The 23,462-nt window shown below is 44.9% G+C and overlaps 1 long non-coding RNA gene across 1 annotated transcript in view; it reads left to right on the top strand.

The window, feature by feature from the left end:
- The window catches only part of LOC122436908, a 273,990-nt gene that overhangs the window by 197,187 nt on the left and 53,341 nt on the right, over positions 1 to 23,462 (top strand). The window contains exons 7-9 of the long non-coding RNA XR_006268152.1: positions 10,836 to 11,076; positions 13,042 to 13,131; positions 16,405 to 16,524. This is a non-coding gene — a long non-coding RNA (uncharacterized LOC122436908). The remainder of the gene's footprint in view (positions 1 to 10,835; positions 11,077 to 13,041; positions 13,132 to 16,404; positions 16,525 to 23,462) is intronic.

Raw genomic sequence — 23,462 nt, 5'->3', positions numbered from 1 at the left:
TCTAATTAAGAAGAAATAATCAGACAAATCCAAACAAACATTTTGCCTGACTGGCCTAGGCTCTTCAGATTTTTCACTAGCATGAAAGCCTTAAAAAAACTCCAAAATAAAAAGAAACACTTGGAAATTATTCTAGATAGAAAGAGATTCTAACAGAACATGATGGCTAAAATGTGTGATCCTTGATTGGATCCTAGATATAACTGTATATTATGACTTTGTATTATACAATGGTATCATATCATATAAGTTACCTGAGTGTGAAAATTGTGGTTGTGTAGGAGAATATTCCCATTTCCTTCTTCTTAGGAGATCTATGCTAAAGTATTTGAGTCAAACTATCTGGGAAATCCCATGGACAGAGGAGGCAGGCTACAGTCCATGGGGTCACAGGAGAGTCGGACATGACTGAGCAACTGAACACCAACTATGATTTCTGCAACTAATATTCAAACAGTTCTGCAGAAGAAGTTAAAATGGATAAACACATAGGAATGAAGGAGAGAGAGGAGAGAGAGAGGGAGACAGAAAATGAATGTTGCCAAATATGAACACTTGGTGGGGCTACTGGAAGGGCATATGCTCGTTGTATTATTCTTGTAACTTTTCTGTAAATTTCAAATTTTCCAAATAAAAACTTGGGTGGGGGGGAATCTCTTTTCTTCCTTCTGTCCTTAGAGTGAAATACACTTCAAAGCAAAGCTACAAGGCAATGTTTCCCTCTGTCACAGACCTGGGTCCTTAATGCCAGAGAACCTGTGGGCCACGGGAGTGACACCATGGCTGTCAGCACAGAGCCACAGAGCCTGTCCACTGTGAGGACACTTGAGGTCGGGTCTGTGGAGTGGCCCTCAGACACTCCCGGGGCAGGCAGACCATCAGAAGAGGGGCAGTGAGTGAAGAAATTGAGGACCCATCACACTAGTGGTCCAGCAGTTAAGACTCTGCTCTCCCAATGCAAGGAGCCTGGGTTTGATCCCTGGTCAAGGAAGTAGATCCCACAAACTACAACTAAGAGTTCACATGCCAAAACTAAAGATCACTCGTGCCATAGCTAAGAACCGATCAGTTCAGTTCAGTTGCTCAGTCATGTCTACTCTTTGCGACCCCATGAATCGCAGCACGCCAGGCCTCCCTGTCCATCACCAACTCCCGGAGTTTACTCAAACTCATGCCTATCGAGTCAGTGATGCCATCCAGCCATCTCATCCTCTGTCGTCCCCTTCTCCTCCTGCCCCCAATCCCTCCCAGCATCAAGAGCCGATAGAGCCAAATAAATAAATACTTTAAAAAAAAAAAAAAAGGTCCCGCCTCTCTCTGCAATCTTCTCTCTCTCTCTCTCTCTCTTTTTTTTGTATAGTTGATTTACAAAGTTGTGTTAGTGTCAGGTGTAGAGCAAAGTGATTCAGATATATATATGTATACTTTTCAACTTCTTTTTCCTTTGTAGGTTATTACAAGATGTTGAATATAGTTCCCTGTGCTGTTCAGTAGTTCCTTACTGTTTGTGTATTTTATATATAGTGGTGTGTATCTGTTCATCCCAAACTCCTAATTTATCCCTTCCTCCTTTCCCCTTTGATATCTATAAGTTTGTTTCCTGTGTCTGTGAATTTGTCTCTGTTTTGTAAATAAGTTCATCTGTGTCATTTCTTTAGAGTCTGCATATAAGTGATATATGATATTTGTCTTTTTATGATTTACTTCACTTATTACAATCATCTCTAGGTTCATCCATGTTGCTGCATAAGGTGTTCTTTTTCTAATTATTAAATTTTTTATTTTTTTTTGTTTTTAATCTGTAATTGTATTTCCTGTGTCCCTTCCTCCTCCTGGATTCTAGCCCTGCAGACCTTCCTTCTCCTCACACAGGCCACATTTGTTACCACCTCGGCACATTTGTGCTTGTGGGTCTCAGGGCTGGAAGTGCTTTGCCTCCTGATCCTCACACAGATGCCCCTCTGAGCTGAAAACCACCCCTCCCCAAGACCTTTCCTGACCCAAATCTACTGCTCCCCTCCAGCCCCAGCCCTCTCTCCACCCCATTACACACCTAGGCTGCCTTCACAGCCTCTGTCACTGTCTGGATGCTCCTGCTTATTGTCCGTCTCCTGCACTAGAAAGTAAACTCCACAAGAGCCGAGCTTGGTCACTGCTCCACTTCTCTGTCCCAGCAGGTAGATCGCTGCCTGGCCCTCTGCTGGGCACTCTGGACCCAGAGTGGGTGAGGATCCTGTTGGGCTTACATTTGGGTAGGTAGTCAGGAGTATGATGGGGTTCTGACCTGCAGAGGAGCTATGAGAAATAAGAGCAGGCAAATAAGTGAAGAGGGGCTTCCCTGGTGGCTCAATGGTAAAGAATTCACCTGCCAATGCAGGAGATGTGGGTTTGATCCCTGCAGTGGGACGATCCCCTGGAGAAGGAAATGGCAACCCACTCCAGTATTCTTGCCTGGGAAATCCCATGAACAGAGGAGCCTGGTGGGCTACAGTCCTTGGGGACACAACTTAGTGACTAAACAACAACAAATAAGTGAAGGATGCTTCCTCTCGCACCTTACTTGCATCATCTCAGCATCCCATCCTCACAACATTCCTATGAGCTAGATGCTATTGTTCCATTTCACTGAAGAGGAAAGAGAAGCTCAGAGGTTTCAGTAAGTTGTTCAAACTCACAGAGCCCTTAAGTGGCAGAACCTGGCCTCAAGTTCACACTTGTAAGATACCCAAGGCCATGGCCTTTGCTGGACTCCTTGCTATATTTTTCTCTCTACCTCCCACTCTTGGCTCCTTCCTTATCAGCCTCCTTTATGTGCACCATGTCCCTGCTAGCCCCATAAATATCAGGGCTCACCAAGATTCTATCCACAGGCCTCCACACCTCACAAACCTCTCTTGAGAAACCTCAGCTATTTCTGGTTCTAAATACCTACCTGCTAATGAGTCTCCCATCCTTATCTATAAGGACACCGAATAGCTCCAGGGGATTACTGGACATCTGTTGTGGACTGAATGTTTCTGCCTTTCAAATGTATTAGTTGAAAAATTCCCCTTCAATGTGATGGTATTAAGGGGTAAGGCCTTTGGGATTTGATTAGGTCATGAGGCTGGAGCCCTCATGAATGGGATTGATGCCCTTATAAAAGAGACCCCAGAGAGATGTGTTTTTTTTTGTTGTTGTTGTTTTTTTTTGTCATTTAAGGACACAGTGAAAAGAACAGCTATGAATGAGGAAATGGGCTCTCATAGGCACAGAATCTGCTGGCACCTTCATCTTGGACTTCCCAGGTTCCAGAACTCTGAGAAATAAATGTTTGCTTTTAAGTCACTCACTCTACGGTAGCTGTTAAAGCAGTCTAAACCAAGACAACATCTCTGCCTGCTAATTGTCCCCTGGGCCTCACTCTTCTAGGATGCCCCAATCTGAGCTCAGCACTGTCTCCTGAGACCCGCTTCTGTTCTGCTCATGTTCTCAGTATTTGTGAATGGCATGAATATCCACCCAGTCACCTGAGTGTCAGCTCCCACATTCAGGCAGTTCCTAAGACTTGTTAAGACACATGCCATGAATTATACTAATTGCTTTTACCCAAATTTGTTAAATCTCTAGAAAAATCAGGGCTATTGGCTATGAATAATCAGTCAATTGCTGTTGTTCAGTTGCTAAATCTTGTCTGGCTCTTTGTGACCTGCCAGGCCCCTCTGTCCATGGGGTTTTTCCAAGCAAGAATACAGGAGTGGGTTGCCATTTCCTTCTCCAGGGAATCGTCCCAGTCCAGAGATCAAACCCATATCTTCTGCACTGGCAGGCAGATTCTTTACCAATGAGCCACTGAGCTAATATCATGTCTAACCTTGATGAAGCATGTAACATGCACTTGCTTATTAAGCCTCACAATAGCATTATGAAATATAATAATATTATTATTATTTTCTTTTTAAAGATGAGGAGACTGAGACCTCAACAGATGAAGGTATTTGCCTCAGGTTACACATCTAGTAATTAATGAAGCTGGGAGTCATCTCCCAAGAGTCAATGGCTAGGCCCCAGACTCCATTTCAACACCTCCAAAGCCATAAATTTACAATAACCATAATATCATGAATAGTTTTAAATGTTCAATATAGTCATTACAAACAGTTCTCAACTTCAAAACACATCTTGGGGGGTTGAGAAGGTGCTGCATGTGCTTTGCAAACAGCGCCTCTGAGTTAAGCCTGTCACTTGATCCCAGCCACCAGGACATTGAACATTTTTGGTTGCATCAGAGAGGTGACATGATAAAACATCTCAGCATGAATAAATGCAAAAGACATGATCAAGAGTGCTTTGGAAAAGCCATTTGTTCTGTATTCCTGAGTCATAATCCTCTAGTAAAGCAGCCTGAATATAGACTTGCTGGAAACAAACAATAGACTAAACATTGCATGCTCACATCCATTCCAGAAGACGGGATGTTAGAGGAGTTGGACTTGCCAGCTTTGACCCCTGGCCCCTTGGAATACAGTGGGAAGTGGAATCTAGGACATCCATAGTGTGTGTATTGATTCAGCATGAATGCTTAAATCTTCGGAAGTAGAACAGCCTGGGGCATGTAGTTGCCTAAGTCCACAAACTTTGGGAACCAGAGTCAGGGGGAAGGAGCCAGATACAATTAGGTGGAGTGATGATTAATCTGAAGTCCCTCAATCTGGGGCTTAAATTCATTCTCTATAACTTACTCTTGGTGTGAACCTCAGCAAATTACTTAAATACTCTGAGCCTTAGTTTTATTGTTGGTAAAATGGGAATAATAGTTCCCACCTTATATTATTGTGAAATTAAATGAGAAATGTCTGTAAAACTCTACTTGCTAATGATGGATAATATTTACAGGGCACTTCCATTGCCAGGTACTTCTTTAAGCAATTTTATTATATGTTAACTTATTTAATCCTCCTAAGAACCCTATGAAGAAGGTACCTAAGGATCCAAAGGCTCTCCTAGGATACCAGGAGACCAGCAAGCCAAAGATGGAAGTGGTCAAATGCACTGACTGTCCCACACAGAAGATGTGTCTTGACTTGGGAGATACACAGTTTACAACTTCCTTGTAATACTGTATTAGTTGTTCAAAGAGCAGCAACTGAAATTTTTTCCCACCCATTCATAAGCTGCTGCTGCCCTGACCCCTTCGCTTGATTACCTCAGCCATCCCAGACAGCCCCAGGACCATCTCTCACCTCTCCTTGAGTCAGCAACCTGTTACCATCGCACAGTAGGGAGCTGCCCAGACCTTAATCCAATTCTTTGACCTAAGTATTCTGACCTGTGGGTCTCTAGACTGCGTAAGCTGTTAACAGTTTTGAATACTGTCCTTTCCCCTACCCTCCTCCTTCCCCTCCTTCACAGACCCATGTTCACCTATGGGAAGTTCTGTCTTTGCTAATATGGGTCCTTGAATTATGTGATGTTGAATCTGGGAAATGTAGAAGAAATGGAAACTGAAAGGCAGAAGGAAAGAGAAACTGAGTCATCTGTGTAATGAAGAGTTGAAGAGGAGAACTAGAAAAGAAAGAAAAGACTTGAAGGCTAAAATCTGAGAGATAAATGCCAGCGTATTTGCTGAAAGTGTGGTTTTAGAGCAATAATACAAAGCAATAAGTTAGGGAGGAAAGATTTCTCCAGAAGCGTTGCTGGGAATTGGTCTTCCTTAAGATTGCCGGGAGAAATATCAATAACCTCAGATATGCAGATGACACCACCCTTATGGCAGAAAGTGAAGAGGAACTAAAAAGCCTCTTGATGAAAGTGAAAGAGGAGAGTGAAAAAGTTGGCTTAAAGCTCAACATTCAGAAAACTAAGATCATGGCATCTGGTCCCATCACTTCATAGCAAATAGATGGGGAACTAGATAGTGGAAACAGTGGCTGACTTTATTTTTTGGGGCTCCAAAATCACTGCAGATGGTAATTGCAGCCATGAAATTAAAAGACGCTTACTCCTTGGAAGGAAAGTTATGACCAACCTAGATAGCATGTTGAAAAGCAGAGACATTACTTTGCCAACAAAGGTTCGTCTGCTCACGGCTATGGTTTTTCCAATGGTCATGTATGGATGTGAGAGTTGGACTGTGAAGAAAGCTGAGTGCCAAAAAATTGATGCTTTTGAACTGTGGTGTTGGAGAAGACTCTTGAGAGTCCCTTGGACTGCAAGGAGATCCAACCAGTCCATCCTAAAGGAGATCAGTCCTGGGTGTTCATTGGAAGGACTGATGCTGAAGCTGAAATTCCAGTACTTTGGCCACCTCATGTGAAGAGTTGACTCATTGGAAAAGACCGTATTGCTGGGAGGGACTGGGGGCAGGAGGAGAAGGGGACGACAGAGGATGAGATGGCTGGATGGCATCACTGACTCAATGGGCATGAGTTTGACTAAACTCCGGGAGTTGGTGATGGACAGGGAGGCCTGGCGTGCTGCGATTCATGGGGTCGCAAAGAGTTGGACACGACTGAGTGACTGAACTGAACTGAACTGAAAGTTCCCAAGACATAAATACATATATATATATATATATATATATATGTATAGGAATCTGTCCTTAGTTACTGCTGGGCTTGGCTTATTGATAGTCTACTCCATGTAGAGGCTAGGCCACGTGGAGCCCTGAATTTCTCAGTGTTGCAAGGAAGTAATTTCCAAGATTCCTTCTAATATTAACTATAAACAGAACATCTGAATTGACCCTTCAAAGGTGTGTTACTTCTATAGGTTCTCTAGGTAAGATGAAAGTTATAGTGTTACATAGCACTGAACTCAGTAGGCTTATACTGAATAGAATAGTCTTGGATCCACCCAGAGTCCACTGTAAGTTCTTAGGGATGAATCTTACCTTTAGGGGTCTCAATACTTTTGTTTATAAAATGGGGAAGATAATCTTTATTGTTGTTGCTTTTTCTGAAGTTGTGTTTGGTATTGTTACTCTTTTGAGTTCTAACTATGTCCAGACACTGTTTCCTATCTACCCCTTAATTGAACCCTTATAGTGAATTGTATGTGATCATTTCCTTTCCAGAGACTAGACCCAAGAAACACGAGCAGCTTGCACAGGGACTCCCAGCTGAGCAGAGGCAAAGCTGGGAGTCAGTGTCTTCTCTGCCTCCAAATCCAGTGCTTTTCCTTTAGTACACATCTTCCTAGTCTGCCTGTGGAACCCAGACTGAAAATCATGAGCAAGCTTTTTTATGGGAGAATGCTTTGAAAAATATTAAACGCCATAGAAATCTGAGGGGTTTACAATATATTCTTAACTACTCATCCTCTAAAGCACTCATCTGTACTTTCTGTCATCTCATCAGAATTACCCTTCTATATCTGGGTGGATGCTATGTTGACCAATCCAGACCCCCTTCAATGAAGAACTTGTAGTTACTGACCCCACCTGCTGGGAGTGCTATTAGCAGACAGCCCTCAGAGATGCTTCAGTGTGGAGAGCCACCTCCCCAGAGGTTACAGTCGTTTCTGGGGCAGCCTACATCCAATGACTGATTAACCCAGGGGTGTAAAAAGATTTGGCCATCCGGACCTAACTTCGGACAATGTAGGAGTGCTTTCTCACTCTGCCAGTCCTGCTTCTGACCTTGCCCACTTCCATGGGTGTTAATCCCAAAGCACTCCCTAAAAACATCCTGTGTGCTCAACACCTTCCGAGTCTACTTCTTTGGGGACTTAGCCTGTGACAAAATTATATTATAGTCAGCTCTTTATGAGTTTACAAGTCTTTGTTAACCTGAAAGCTTCTTAAGGGCAAGGAAACCCATTTTATTCATTCCTAAGTCACCACAGCTTGGCTTGACATTAGGTGCAGAAAAGATACTCCTTATTATATGTTCAATAAAGGAGGAATATACTTGTGAACATATAGATAATAATAATATTGGTTACCACTTACATATGCTTCATTGGTAAAGAATCTGTCCACAATGCAGGAGACCTAGGAGTTGTGTGTTCAATTCGGGTCAGGAAGATCCCCTGGAGAAGGAAATGGCAACCCACTCCAGTATTCTTGCCTGAAAAATCCCATGGACAGAGGAGCTTGACAGGCTACAGTCCATGGGGTTGCAGAATCAGGCACGACTGAGTGCTCACACACGCACAGTACCTACATAGTATTTACAATTTGCCACATACTATTTTAAGGGCTTTGAACATATCAACTCAACTCTCACAATAGTCCTAGGAAGGTGTTCTTGTTATTATTGTTTCTGTTATGTAGATGAATAAAGTGATACTCCTAACAGTTACAAGTTCTTCCCAAGGCTGTGGGTCAGGTGGTGGCTTTGTGTGTTGGTTGCTGGGAATCTGTCTCTGAAGGAAGCTCTCTAAACTGCTACTCCTTACTACTTCTATTATTATCACCATGCCTGGGCTTAGTCATGTGTGACTCTTTGTGACCCCATGGACTATAGCCCACCAGGCTCCTCTGTCCATGCGGATTCTCCAGGCAAGAATACTGGAGTGGGTTGCCATGCCCTTCTCCAGGGCATCTTTCCAACCCGGGGATTGAACACAGGTCTTCCTCAGGGCAGGTGGATTCTTTACCATCTGGGTCATCGGGGAAGCCCATCACTATGTCTACTGACCTCTTATCTACCAACTTGTCAGAAAGAGATTGAAAAGTGCTGGGTAGGAACTGGGAGAGAGAGGGATGGTCCTTCCATTCCAGGCAGCCTGGCATCACCCCAGACCATTTCCAGTGATGCCAGGTCTGCTCTGCATGCCTGCCAAGACTGCAGCATCGACCCACTCAGGGAGGAGGGCTCCAAAGCCCCCACATGATTTTGGTGCCCCCGAGGCTCAGGAAGTGCTGATGCAGATGGCCATTTCAGGCACACAGAAGGCACTTCTAAGCATGCCAAATGGAGGCCCAGGCATGGGCAGTGATCTGGCAGTAGCCACGGTGGCAGGGAGAGGGAAGCAGCCAAGACACTTGTGTTTCAGGGTCCCAGCCCAGGATTGTCTGCACTGTGCCTCTTGAGGCTGGGCCAGGAATCTGCCCAGGGCCCGGGGAACCACATACCTCACGCGTGCATCTAATGATTACTCAGGAAGTGCAGGCTTTGGGGCTGACAAACCCGAGGCACCGGAAAGGGGAGGGGAGAGCCCGCCAGGAGGGGGTCAGCAGAGCCAGCTCCCTCAAAGCATTGTCCTTTCCTTCCTCCCACAGGATGCCAGGAGCCCTGCAGAAAAGGGACTCATTTTTCTTCCTTCCCAGCAGTCACTTGCCGCTGGCCTTTCTCTTGGGCTTGCTCAGAGCAACAGGATACAGTCTCTGCCAGGAGAGAAGGAAGGAAGGAGGGAGGGAGGGAGGGAGGAGAGGAAAGTCACTGAAGCTCAGGATCTCCAAGCTCCCAACGTAGACCCTGGACCCTGAAAAGACCCAGGAGCATCTGGGTCCAACAGGGCCTGAGAAGAGAAACCATTTCTATTCACAAGCTGCAGGGCAATCCTTTATCAGATATAGGCTGAGTAATGGTTAAAAGCTCAGCTGTCTTTCTGGGTGGCCCCTTTACAACTTTCATCTTAATCTAGTCGTCTTTGCACACTTAAAGAAGGAAAATAAATAGGAGTCTTATCAGAACAGGTCTTCTTTCCTTTTTCCTTTGGTATTAAAAAGAATGCATGATTTGGAGATTTCTCTTAAGCTCTTTTTTGTAGTTGAGATGTTTCTGGTGTCACCCCAGACCTACAGCATCAGAAACTCTGTGTGTGTGTGGGGGGGGGGGGGGTTGGGGGGGGGGGCGGGGGGGGAGGGACATGGCAGGAACTTAGCCGTGGCAGAGACAGAGGGTAGTGTGGGTTGAAGAATTGGAATCAGTACTGCAATCTGCCGCCTTGTGTGCCTTCTCAGTCATCAGCTGTACCTGAATCTTTGTGACCCTTTGGACTCTAGCCCTCCAGGCTCATCTGTTCATGGGATTCTCCAGGCAAGAATACTGGAGTGGGTTGCCATTTTCTCCCCCAGGGGATCTTTCCAAACCAGGGATCAAACCTGTATTTGTAAGCAAATTCTTTACCTCTTGAGCCACCTGGGAAGCCTAATCTACCACCGTAGGGATTACCAAAACAATGAACAAATCAACACATTTTAACAAATGTTAATTGAAATTTAAGTACATTTCAAAGGCAGCTAGGGATGTGTTGCTGTTTAGTCACTAAATCCTATCTGACTTTTTTGTGACCCCATGCACTGTAGCCCACCAGGCTCCTGTGTCCATGGGATTTCCCAGGTAAGAATACTGGAGTGGGTTGCCATGTCCTCCTCCAGGGGATCTTCCCTACCCAGGGATCGAACCTGCGTCTCTTGCATTGGCAGGTGAATTCTTAACCACTGAGCCACCAGGAAGCTTCATACACAGCTAACCCAGAAGCTCACAGTTCAGTAGGTGGCTCAGACAGGAAATAGATAACCTAGAGTGTTAGAATGACTCGCGGGACAAGTCAGTCGGCTGGGAGTCTGAGGGACCCTGGTGAAGAGGCTCCCCTTGCCCTAAGCACTAAGCTTGTGGGGCAGATGAGCAGCTGGACGTGAGTGCTGGGTCAGCAATCCTCCCCAGATACGGCTGCTGAAGGAAGTTGCACTCATCTCGGATTAACATTCTAGTCTTGCCCCTAACACTCTTCTGAGGTACAGAACAAAGAAATCATCACCGTCGTTTAAAACATGGGCCCTTCATGTGAACTCTGCTTCCTGTCACGGAAATCACATTCTTAATTTTTTAAAACTAAATTTATTTGGATTTCAGCTCAGGCATATTTTAGTGATTAAGCTTGTTTCTCTCTCTGTCTCTCTCCAGTGTTTCCAATCTATTCAGCTATGCAGAGAAAAGATGGGGAAGAGGACATTTCTCTGGTGGTTCCCAGGTACAAATCAGAAGTAACAAGGTTCCTGGCCTTCTCTATGGAACTCCCAACCTGGCTCAAGCCCAGAGCTGAAAGTAGCCGACTGGGCTACATCTAGATGGACTAACCTGAGCCCAGGAGTCATTGTCTCTCTTCTGCTCAGAGTTGCTTTTGGAGGAGCCTTCCCAAAAAGAGGTAAGAAAAAAGGAAGGGTGAGAAAGAGGGAGAGAGGGTAGGAGGAAACCATTATTTTTTAAGTATGTACTTGGTCAGGCACTTTACACACGATTTCTCTTATACCATCTCTATTCCCATGAATTGCAACCTCCTTGTCACCAGGGGCTGAAAAGGAAAAGTTAAAATTTTACATAACCTCCTTCTCCTTCTGCCTCTGCAACTTAGCTTGCCCCTTGCAAAGTCTAGATCATGTAGGTCACGTAGTCTCAGAAAGTGGGGACTTGCAATACTAGGAACTGGAGTTTATCTCACTCACCCTTGTCCTGCTCTTTGCAATTGCCCAGCCCCTGCAAACCTGCTTAATCAATCCTGTCCAGGTCGGGCATCCCCCTCCCCATCTTGACCATTGTTCCTGTGTGCGCAAAACCCCTTAGTTTAAACCAGCCTATTAACAGCTAGTGTTACCCACTACAGTCTTTCTATAAAAACTCTGTAATCCCTTTGTTCAGGGCTCAGAGCTTGGAGTGTTAACTTCTCTGGGCCCGCTGGAGTAATAAACCTGAGTTCTCCAACTCTCCTAGTGTGGAGCATGGTTTCTCGAGTACTGGTTTCTGCAACAGGGCAAGGGTGAAAATGGAGGCTCAGAGAGGTGGATGACGGCTATTCGCAATAGGTCACGTTGCTGGTCAGAAGCAGAATTGGAACCCCTCTCCAAATCAACCTCATTCCCAAGCAGCATTCCCTGTGCCCCTCCCCTTCTCCTGGCTGGTTGTGTACCATTTGACAAAAATGTTATCCGATTGGCTATTGGATGAAGCTCACTGAGCAGGAGCCCCTCAGATCTCCACTGATGAGGATGTCCTCTTTCAAGTCAACAAGGAAACTCTTTCTCAGAGCTTTTGTAATTCTTTTATAACTTGTAATGTCTCCTCCTCTCTGTAGGTATCTAGTAAGTGTTTCTTGACAGTGGAAGGAAGGGAGGAAGTTTTGTTTTTTAAGAGAGGCCAGGTTTTGCTGCCCAAAGTGTGGTCCCTGAACCAGCAGCATTAGAATCACGTGGGAGTTTGTTAGACGTGCAGAATTGTGAGCTCAGACCTCCAGAATAAGTGGGCTAATGCTTACTTCAGTCCTGGTACCCAGTGTGTGTGTGTGTGTGTGTGTGTGAGTGTGTGTGCGCGCGCGCTCAGTTGCTTATTCATGTTCCCCTCTTTACAACCCCATGGACTGTAGTCTGCCAGGCTCCTCTGTCCATGGGACTTTCCAGGCAAGAATACTGGAGTGCGTTGCCATTTCCTTCTCCAGGGGATCTTACCGACCCAGGGACTGAACTCGAGTCTTTTGCATCTCCTGCATTGGCAGGCGGATTCTTTAACACTAGCACCATCTGGGAAGCCCAGTACCTAGTATACCACCTGTAAATGGTACTTCCTTTCTGTTCCCATCTTCCCCACTCCTTTTTTAGCTTTTAATTTTTCACTAAAGTGTAGTTGATTTTCCATTTTACAGGTATAGAGCAAAATGTTTCATTACTTATATATACACATCTATTCTTTTTCAATACAGGTTATTATTATAAGATATTGAATATAATTCCCTGTGCTGTATAGTAGGTCTTTGTTGTTTATTTTATATATAGTAGTCCTTATATTTAAAAAAAATTTTTTTCACCTTTTAAGAGTGAGCCCACTATAGAATCTGTTCTCTTAGAGAAAGAAAATGCCTCTGAAATACTAATCATATCTGTTAGACCTGTACTACACAGTAGCCACTTGCCATATGTGGCTATTAAGTTAAAAATTCACTTTCTCAGTCACATTAGCCATATATGGCTAGTGACTACCACACTGGATAGTACAGATTTAGAGCATTTCCCCCATCATGGAAGGTTCTATTGGACATTTCTCCTGAGTTTTTGCTAACCCACAGCCCAGTTGCTCACACAGTAAGAGGTCAAAAAAATGCTCATAAACTTAAATTTCACAGCTTCACTCATTGGAAGAAAAAAATGGCAGGAGAGTCCCAAGATTTGTTTTCCACTTCCTGCTCTGTCTACTAAGGAGCCGCATGACTTGGGTAAGTCATTTCCCCTCTCCCTTGCTTTGTTCATCTACACAGTTAAAGAGGAAGAGGTAATAAGAGTGCCTCAAGTAAGTCTGGAAGCTTCTGTGCTTTTATCTCTGACAGTTTGGCCAAGCTTCCAGCCTGAGGATATGACCAGCTCATCTTGGTTTGACTGGGACTGTCCCAGTCTTAAAACTGGATGTCCCAAGTCACAAGAGTTCCCGCATTCTCAGGCAAATCAAGATGTCCCAGTTATAAAATTCTATGACCCTGTGCAAGCCTGAGAGTAGGGTGCCAGGAACCTTCAAACTGCTGTAAACAGCTGAGGGCTATGATTAAGACCTTAGGCTCTGTAATCAGACAAACCGGGATTCCCATACTGGATGCTGCTGCTTGATTTCTGTGTGAACTTGGGCAAATGACTTCATTTTTCTGAGACTCGGTTTCCCCATCTGCAAAACGAGACTGCTAACAATAGTCCTTTCTTCTGTGTGTTACTATGAAGATTAACTTAGCAAAGTTTTGCACTGTGCCTCTCAAAGCAATGTTAGTGATTGTTAATTCAGCAGATGGTGAAAAGTGGGGGGTGGGGGGTGGGTCTGTCTTTAGGGAGACTCTGACCCTGACATTTGTGGGGAACCCAGTGTATCAACTAAAAGAAAGATGACTCACCTGTGAGCTATTAAGCTCCTCTTCATCCAAACTCCCACAACTCCTGCCCTGGACTCATCTCTAATAAATAACAGTTCAAACTGGTTATGGAGAGCACATTTCAACTCCCTGTGCCCTGCTGGGATAAAGTGACTCTGAGGGAGCAAGTTTATTGAAACACAAACTAATCACTCCTGTTGCCAAAGTAGGCTTTTGGCAGAGCCCTGTGAGAGAAAGAGAGTGAAAAAAAAAAATGTCCCGAATTGCTGAGACAGCACTGTATTTAGACAATTAAATTTGGAAAAGCAGGATGGTTCCTGTAACTACCTCCCACACCCCCTCCTCCAAGAACAAAAGGTTTTGTTGAAAGTATTCATATGGATATTAATACCGACACGTTAATGAGCCCCTCAGTAAACTCATCAGCACTAATTACACCCAGTCACACTGCCACGGGTGGGAGGGTACCAAATCGCACCTCCAAAAATTAGTCACTTGTAAGTTAACCCCACAGTCACGTCAAGCAGCCTACACTTGATGGCTGATTCACAAAGATGCCTTGACACCGCTGTAGTTAAAAGGGCCAGATCACCATGGGAAGCCTGCAGAAAGTGAACCATGGGAAAAGTTCACATTTACAAAAGACCTATGTGTTGGAGCAAGGAGTTTGGAGGAAACCAGGGACATAGCTTTATTCTGGGTTGTGACAGTAGCCAAACTCATTCTGCTGGGCACTTGTGCACCTGGTGGGGTGCAGAGCACTGCCTTGAATCCTCGCCTAGATCTTGGAGGCAGGGACGGTTCTATGATGCCCATTTTACAGATGAGGACACTGAGGCTCAGAGCATCTGAAGCGTTGATGAAGCGTTCATCCAAAGTCTCGGTGCTAAAATGGTGGGAGTGGAGATTTGAACCCAGCCTCTAGGTGAGATGTGAACCTAACCTATGAAACGGGGATGGAAGAAAAAGTGGTGCTTTTTCTTCTTATTTGTGCATGCATGCTCAGTTATGTCTGACTCTGCGACCCCATGGACTGCAGCCCACCAGCCTCCTCTGTCCATGGGATTCTCCAGGCAAGAATACTTGGAATGGATTGCCATTTCCTCCCCCAGGGGATTGAAACCAGGTATCCTGCGTCTTCTGCATTGGCAGGTGAATTTTTTTTTTTATCACTGAGCCACCTGGAAAGTCCATTCCTTCTCAGTTCCTGGAGGTGTTTTAGAGGCTGGATTTTGCCTTGGGTTTGGCCTTGATCCTCGATATGAAAATCCATAGAGGTAAGTCTCTTTGCCTTCCTAACCCTTCCAAATCACTCTCTAAAATTTCCCTTCTTGGGCCCAGACCTTTCATCACTGCTCTGGCTGCCATGTCTTTGTCCAGATTTTTCCTTGGTTGCTTATTTCTAGAAGTAGCATGGTATGAAAGCGATCAAAAATAAAAGAGAGTGAGAAAAAAAGAGTGAGAATGAAAGAGAGGATGAAGAGGGGGCAAGTGAGAGTGAAATAGAGGAGGTTAAAAGGAGTGAATGAAGAGAGAGAGACACAGGGAGAGACAGAAAGACAGAGATACAGAGAAAGAGTGATACACAGAGAGAGACAGAAACAGTGAGGTGGAGACCGAAAGAGAGACAGAGAGAGGGAATGAAAGGGAAACAGAAAGGCAGCTCAGGCTTTGAAGTCACCCAGATTTGGCTTGAATCATTGCTTTTACCAGCTGTTCAACTTTAAATAAAGCTCTCCGACTCAGTTTCCTCATCTGTAACATGAGGATGAGACTATCTCATAGGATTGTTGTGAGGATCAAATAAAATTTTGTCTGTGCATTTTCTGCCACCCAGTGAAAATGAAAGTCGCTCAATCGTGTCTGACTCTTTGTGACTCAAAGAGACGCAAAGAATTCTCCAGGCCGGAATACTGGAGTGGGTAGCTGCTCCCTTCTCCAGGGAATATTTCCAACCCAGGGCTCAAACTCAGGTCTCCTGCAGTGTGGGCAGAGTCTTTACCAGCTGAGCTACCAGTGAAGCCCTTCTGCTACCCAACAGACACTCAATAAACCTCCTTCCTCTTTCCCTCCCTCCCTCCCTCATCAGCACCACCTAAGCCCCAGGCACCATCCACATATCTACAAACCTTATCAGTTTAGTCCTTGAAACAACTCATGAATCACATGTGGTATTCCATCTCATTTTACCAGGAGGCCTAGAGAAGGGGCATTATCAGCTAGGATCACCCAACAAGTGACTGTCCCAGCCAGAGGTCCAATGCAGGTCTCTCTTTCTTGTTGTTTAGTCACTAAGTTGCAACTAAGTCCATGTTGCAACCCCATGGACTGTAGCCTGCCAGGTTCCTCTGTCCATGGGATTTCTCCATTACTGGGGAAAGAAATAATAAGGGGGTAGCTGGGCATCTGAACTGGGTAGCTGGGCATCTGAACTGATGGGCTTTTACAATTTTCTTCTTTAGCGGCTCCACTGGAGAGCTGTTAAGAATATTATCCAAATCATGTTAATAAGCAATTGAGTGCTAGTGTTTCAGCTCTGCTTGGGGCTGGCAGCTACACATTGTGATCATTATCTTAGCTGATACAACCCAGGGGCTCTCAGCTCAAATAATTAACTCAGTTGCCTCCTCTCAGGGCTGAAGTGGAGCTACTACAACCGAACCACCTAGCTTGTGGGAAAATGATTCTGTGCTCGGAGGTGAAATGCTTTCAAGGCTCTCTGGTGCTGAGTGGTGTCATCGCAGAAGCTGGGTGGTGAGTACCGATCAGACCCAGGGAGGGCCTCATGTGATCTGAAGGAGCTATCAAAGCTTTGATGTTGGTTCAGTGGAGGTGGGTCTGAATCTAAGATCCATCATGAATGAGCGTGGCATGTTAGCCGATATTGGGTGGATGTGGGTGTAGCACTCAACCTGAGTCTTGGTTCCTCCTCCATAAAATAGAGTTAATAGAATTTACATCCCAACTGAGACGTTGGGTGGATATAAAAGAAAGATCTTCATAAAGGGCCCCGCACATAGCAGTTACTCTGCAGACTTGTGGTTCCTTCCCCTAGAACAGTTTTCTTTGGGGAAGGAGAAGGGGAAGGAAAGAGAAATGTAGTCCCCACAGAGAGAGAACTTCATTTGCATCCCCTCTTTAGGGAAATGAGTTAACCAACTCTAAGACTTGTGGATTTGAATAGGCAAATCACTTTTACTGATGGTGTGGATTTAAAGGGTTTCATCCATTTGTTTTCTTCCTTCCTCCCACAGCCCTGTTACTACAGAAACGTTTTTCATTTATTTATTTTTTCTTACCCATAATCCCTTTTTACTGAGCACTTACTCTGTGCCAGGCACTGTGCTAAATGCCTTCCTGACATTTCATGTTTCACAACAATAAGAAGTGACTTATCTTCTACAATCTAGTGGAATAGGTATAACTGTTATCCCTATGTTACAGACAGGAAACTGAAACATAGAAAAGAAAAAAAGGAAGAACTGAGGTCTGTCTGAGTCCAACCTGCTTTCAGCATGATTAGGGTCAAGGACCCTTTCTGAGATCATCCTACAGATGTTCAGCTGACCAGGCTGGGCACATAAGACTGTTCAGGAGTTCAGTCCCTCTTTCCTGGAGTCTGCTGTCTCACCGGCCTCACCCTTGAGAAGCATGTTCAGAGCTTCATTCAGAAATCACTGGTGACCTTTCCCAAAGCATAGTAGGGTTGTCTGACAAATGACTATACCAAGCTTGCCAAGCTGATTCCAAGAACCTTCTCTCCTCACCCAGCCTGCCTCTGCTCCCTGACCTTGCTGCTGACCCATAGCCTCTTCTTCACCCAAGCACTGCCTGGCACACAGCAGGTACTTGCTCTGGGTCTCCAGAGTCTATGATCTGGGCTTTCAATACAACCTCCTCCATTGGGGCAAAGCTCCTTAGCATGGCCATTAAGGTGAACTCAGCTATTCTCAGTCTTTGAACTACAGATCTCGTCATGTCTTTGCTTATGTACTGCCCCCTGTCTAGAAGATTCTCCTCACTTCTCTCTATCTGGAATCCTGCTCCTTCAAAGTCAAGTGCCATTTCCTCCTCTAGGACTCGACAACCCACCCCTCCCCCCCAAATTAAGCTCTTTCTCCTGGTTCATCTGGAACATAGGAAAGAGGTCAATCCTGCCTTGTCTTTCTTTTTGCTGTGAGAGTGTGAGCTCCTGGAGATGATGGGGGAAGTAGGGTTATTGACACATAACACAGTGCCCAGCTGCTAGAACTTTCCATCACTCCAGCTTTGGATTAAATGTCACATCATCTCTCAGAGAGGCTGTCTCCAGTCTTTCCATCGTAATAAGATTTTCTCCCATACCTCACACTTTACCATCACAGTACGCAGTGGGTCCTTAGGTCTCAGACAGGCCCGATGCTTAGATCAGATAGACCCTGTGCTTAGGGGTCTGACTCTCGTGTCAGACACTAGAGTTCAGATCCTCACTTAGAAATTTGTTCACCATGGGACCTTGGGCAAACTGTCTCATTTCTTCAAGTCTCTGTTTCCTCATCTGTAAAATGAGGCTAATGATGGGACCTTGTAGGAGAGTCTCCAAGTTTAAATAATATTTGTAATGTGCTTAGCACAGTGCCTGTATTCAAGGTGGCTACATGTTTGGCCTTTAGAAATCCAGGGTGGCTGCAAATTACTCCCTTTAGAATGTCTACAATGCAAAGGAAGACCCATGCTTTTGCTTTTTCTGGTGTTGATTTTCCGAGGCAGTATCTGACACAGAGTAGAATCAATAAGCATTAGTGGACTGCATGATGAAGGAGGAGAGAGGCAGGGCCCCCGGAGCCTCCTCTGTAGCCTAGAGGCCTATGTCAGTACTCAGGGGCAGTACTCGGCCCTGGAATGAGATCAGCATGCCTGCATCTGGACCCTTTCTCTGGTACTCATTGCTTTGCAAACCATAGTCAGTTGTGAATCTACACCTTGGATTCCTTATCTGTACAAGTGGGTAATAATAACTGCCTCTTGGGGTTGTTATAAAAATAATAATGCTAATATTATTGTACAGTAATACTAATGTAATGTGCTTGGATGTGACTGTCATGCAAATATTGTTAGCAACTATTATTCCACATCTGATAATTCTGTATTATATCACACAGTATGGTAATTCTCTCTCTTTCTCTCTCTCCCCTTACTAACATGAGCTCCTTGTGGGTAGGATCTGTAGGATCTGTATCTGCTTAATGTATCCTGTATCTTACTTTGGTAATAGATACTAGTAAATTTATCTTTAATATACTATGTTTTTCAATACATACCCCCCTCAAAGATCTTCAAGGTACCCACAGTGGGCATTATTATCCTCTATTTAGGGACACAAGGCTCTGCAGCACGAGGTTAAGGGCACTGCTGAGGTCACACCACCACTTTAGTGGCTTGGCCCAGCTTTCTGAGCCCTGATGGGCCACCACAGGGCTGTTGGGAAGCTCCTTTTCTCTTCACTCGTGGAAGGGGAGGGGGAACCTATGTTGGACATGCTATTCTCACATGAGCGAGCACAGCTACCACTCCCTGCTGTGGGAGTTCTAGGGGCTGTGTGACTGGTGTATGCACCTCTCACCCTGGAGATGATCCAGGAAATACATCAAGATCCATCTGCTCATCTCTACCCCACCACTTCAGCCCTGAGTCCCAGCCCAAACCTAGGCAGCTCTGGGCCCCAGCAGGCAGCTACTGCTCCCTCATCTGCCATCCCATGGCTCCAGTTGATCAAAACGCCTCACCTTTTCTGCAGGTCTAGTTCTCTTTGAGTTCTAGACCTACCTTCATAAACACTCACCCCTGAGCTTTCTCTCCCCTATGTCCTCATGACCAGAGAGGGGTTCAATTCAGTTCAATTCTAGCAATATCTATTGAATAATCACAAGTCCTACTTGTAGGGTCCTTCATCATTTAAAAATCACCCTCACATTCATTTTCATTCCTGTACCAGGAACCGTGTGCTGGGGCTGTGGGAGATGAGTAAGACGTGCCCTACTCTCAAAACACTCAGAACCTCTAGGGAAAACAGAAATACGCGGTTTCCTTAATGCTACAGCAGTAGTGCAAGGAATACTATAACCGCACTACCACTAGCTAGGTAGCTACCATTCATCGTTAAGCTCACCACATACCAGACACTGTTCTAAACTCATTTAAGCTTCACCATACCCTGAGAGATAAGTGAATATAACTATGAATACCATCAGAGTTGAAAAAAAAGTTTGCCAGGCAGGGGAAATCCTCATCATTTAAGAAACAAGTTTTGCTGGTCTCCTACTGCAATGCTGTGTGCTTACCACATAAGGTAAGACTCTGGGTTCAAGCCTCTGGTCGCCTCATGAGCTGGACCATTAGATTACACACTTTGTTATTATGAAGGTGCAGGTCACACATCTGGGGTCCTGTTTTCAATGAGAACTGAGATAGATTGCATCAAATCCCAGATGGGTCCTGAGTCACAAAGAGGCAAATTTCTACGGGCAAATTTGTATGGGCATACCTTAGGTTTGGCAATGGTTTTCAAGTTTGTTTCCTATCTCCGTTTCACAGAAGTGGAGAGAAGACTGAGGCTCAGACAATAAATCATTTTTTCATGGTCTCAGAATTAGAAGAAATAGCATTCTACCTCAGGGATCTAATCCCAAATATTAATATATTCATTCACTCTAGATAAAAACAAAATAGTATAGAAGCACAGAGAAAGGAGTGATTAATAATTCCAGCTGAGAGAGGGTGTCACAAAGGAGGCAGCATCTGAGCTGAGTCTTGGGGCACAAGAAGAATTTCCCCAAGTGGGGAAACAGGGAGGGACGTCCCATGTAGAGCATGAGCAGCCAGGCCTGAACACAGAAGTCTTGCAGTGTGTTAGGGAGAAAGAGTGGTGTGATCATTTGTCATGGGGACTGGTGATGCTCTGGCCATTCTCTACTGAGAAATGGAAAGGTTGGACTCAAACATAATAATCACAATTAGTAAAGGTACAGCCCCTTGAAGTTAACACTGTGCTTCCACACCCATGATGACTTTTGATCTCATAGCAACACTGTAATCATCCTTGTTTTCTAGAGGAGGAAACTGACACTCCCTCAGCTGGTGAATTTTGCCTGTTGTCAGTGAGAAAATGGTGGAACCAGAAATTGGTTTCCAAATTCCATGGCCCATGCAGCCCTTCCTACCAAAATGTCTTTAAATTATCACTGTTGAGCCCATGTAGCCAGCCAGACTTTGATCCTAGAATTCTGGGCTACATCTGTTATACAGCGGCATGGTCAAGAAGCCATTTCATCTCAATATGTCTCTGCCCAACACTGATGAGTTCTAGGGTCTCACTGGAGGATAATGGCCTGGAAATATAAAGAAGTGGGTCAGGGGGCTGACATGGTCTCACTCACTTAACCTTACTGGAAGGAAGTTGAAAGATTCTTTTGGTCCCCTCCACTCCCCTCCTCAGAACACAATATTTAGGACTATCTCCCCACCTTTGAAATTAAATGACACTTGCTCCTTGGAAGGAAAGCCATGACAAATCTAGACAGTGTATTAAAAAGCAGAGACATCACTTTGCCAACACAGATCCATACAGTCAAAGTTATGAGTTTTCCAGTAGTCATGTACAGATGTGAGAGTTGGCCCATAAAGAAGGCCAAACACCAAAGACCTGATGTTTTCAAATTGTGGTGCTAGAGAAGACTCTTGAGAATCCCTTGGACTCCTGGGAGATCAAACCAGTCAATCCTATAGGAAATCAACCCCGAATATTCATTTGAAGGGCTGATGCTGAAGCTCCAATACTTTGGCCACCTGATGCAAAGAGCCAACTCATTGGAAAAGACCCTGCTGGTGCTGGGTAGGAGGAGAAGTGGGTTACAGAGGATGAGATGGTTGGATAGCATCTTTGACTCAATGGACATGAGTTTGAGCAAACTCTGGGAGATGGTGAAGGGCAGGGAAGCCTGGTGTGCTGCAATCCCTGGGGTCATAAAGAGTCAGACACGACTGAGTGACTGAACAACATCCCCACCTTTGAGAAGCTTCCATGGATTCCTGTAAGGCAGAGAGTTGGGGCCCACTTGGGACCAGACAGTTGCTTTGGAAAGAGTGTGAAGATTCTGTGTGGTTCATATGTGTGCAGTCTTGCTCTGTGACCACTGGAAAATCACTTAACTTTGCCGAACCTCAATTTTCTATCTATGAAACCAGCGGAGGAGGAGATGGGCTTATACCTACAGAGAAGCAATATAGCAATACAGAGGTGAAGAGCATGGACTGCGAAGCTCGATGGCCAGGGCCTGAACCCTGCCTCTGTACTTCTCAGCCTTGGCCAGTTTCCTTAACCTCATTGTGTCTCAGTTGTTTCCTTACTCTAAAGGGGGCTAAAAATGATCCCCCTTACCTCTCAGGGCCACTGTAAGGAATGAATAACTAACATATGTGAAGCACGTCGAACAATCTTTTAAAAAGCTGTCTCAGGAATTAGAACAAATAAAAACTAGCATTTGCATCATGTTACAGAATCTAAGATTTTGTTACAGAGCCTCCCTCTCCTTTGCCTCTCATGGGAACTTCTGCAAGGTAGTGGTCCTCACTCTCCCTTCTCATAGTTGATATAGCTGAGATGCAGAGAAGCCAGATAACTTTCCCAAGACCATACAGCCTATGAAAGACTAAAGAGGGATGGATGCCCAGGACTTCTGCCTCCTGCAGAGCTGGCATAGCACAGCATGGTAGACCTGGACCTCCATCCTGGTGAGGTGTTCTTTCTCCCTCCTCCTCTCTCCCCATCTCCCTCTCTCTCTCCCCAGCCCTGAGAATATCCACTTCACTGAAGGCTTTAGTTCCTCAACTGTATAGTGAGGATGATACAACCCATGACTTGGGATAATTTGCTTACCTCTCCTCATGTCATCGAATCCCATAAAAAGGAAATCTAAACCCTTGTTAATCAAAAGTGTGGTCCACGGGTCAGGGGCATCAGCATCACCTGGTGCTCATTAGACATGCACAACCTCAGACCTATGAATCAGAACCTGTGTTTCAACAAGATCCCAGGTGATTTGTGTGTGCATTACTGAGAAACATTGAGCTAGAGGATATGTTTAGTAAAGTTGGGTGCGGGCTTCCCTGGTAGCTCAGTGATAAAGAATCTGGCTGCTAATACAGGAGGCAAGGGTTTAGTCCTGGGTGGGGAAGATCCCCTGGATGAGGAAATGGCAACCCACTTTGTATTCTTGCCTGGGGAATCCCGTGGACAGAGGAGCCTGGCAGGCTACATATGACTGAGCAACTGAGCACGCATGTGAAGTCAGGTGCACTTGTTAGCAGTGACTTGGTAGAGATGAGTATCAGTACACCTACATACAGTATTTCTACTCATCATTTAAGTGGGTAAGAAAGTGACAGAAGAGAAACATCTTCCTGATTAAGTTGATTTTTCAGGAACATACTTACACAGGGTGTATTTATATTAAAATTGTTACTTACCTGAAATTCCAGTATAACTGGATGCTCCATATTTTATTTGACAATTCTACTCCTAAATAGACTCAGTATTTTCTTTTCTTTTTTGACCACACTAAGCAACTTGCAAGATCTCAGTTCCTAGACCAGCGATTGCACCCAGGCCCCAGCTAGTGAAAGCAGTGAGTCCTAACTACTGGTTCACCAAGGAG

The sequence above is a fragment of the Cervus canadensis genome, chromosome 2 (assembly GCF_019320065.1).
Source record: "Cervus canadensis isolate Bull #8, Minnesota chromosome 2, ASM1932006v1, whole genome shotgun sequence".
In the NCBI taxonomy this organism is placed as follows: Eukaryota; Metazoa; Chordata; class Mammalia; order Artiodactyla; family Cervidae; genus Cervus; species Cervus canadensis.
Note: the sequence above shows the minus strand (reverse complement) of the source record. Positions and strands in the feature narration are given on the sequence as shown.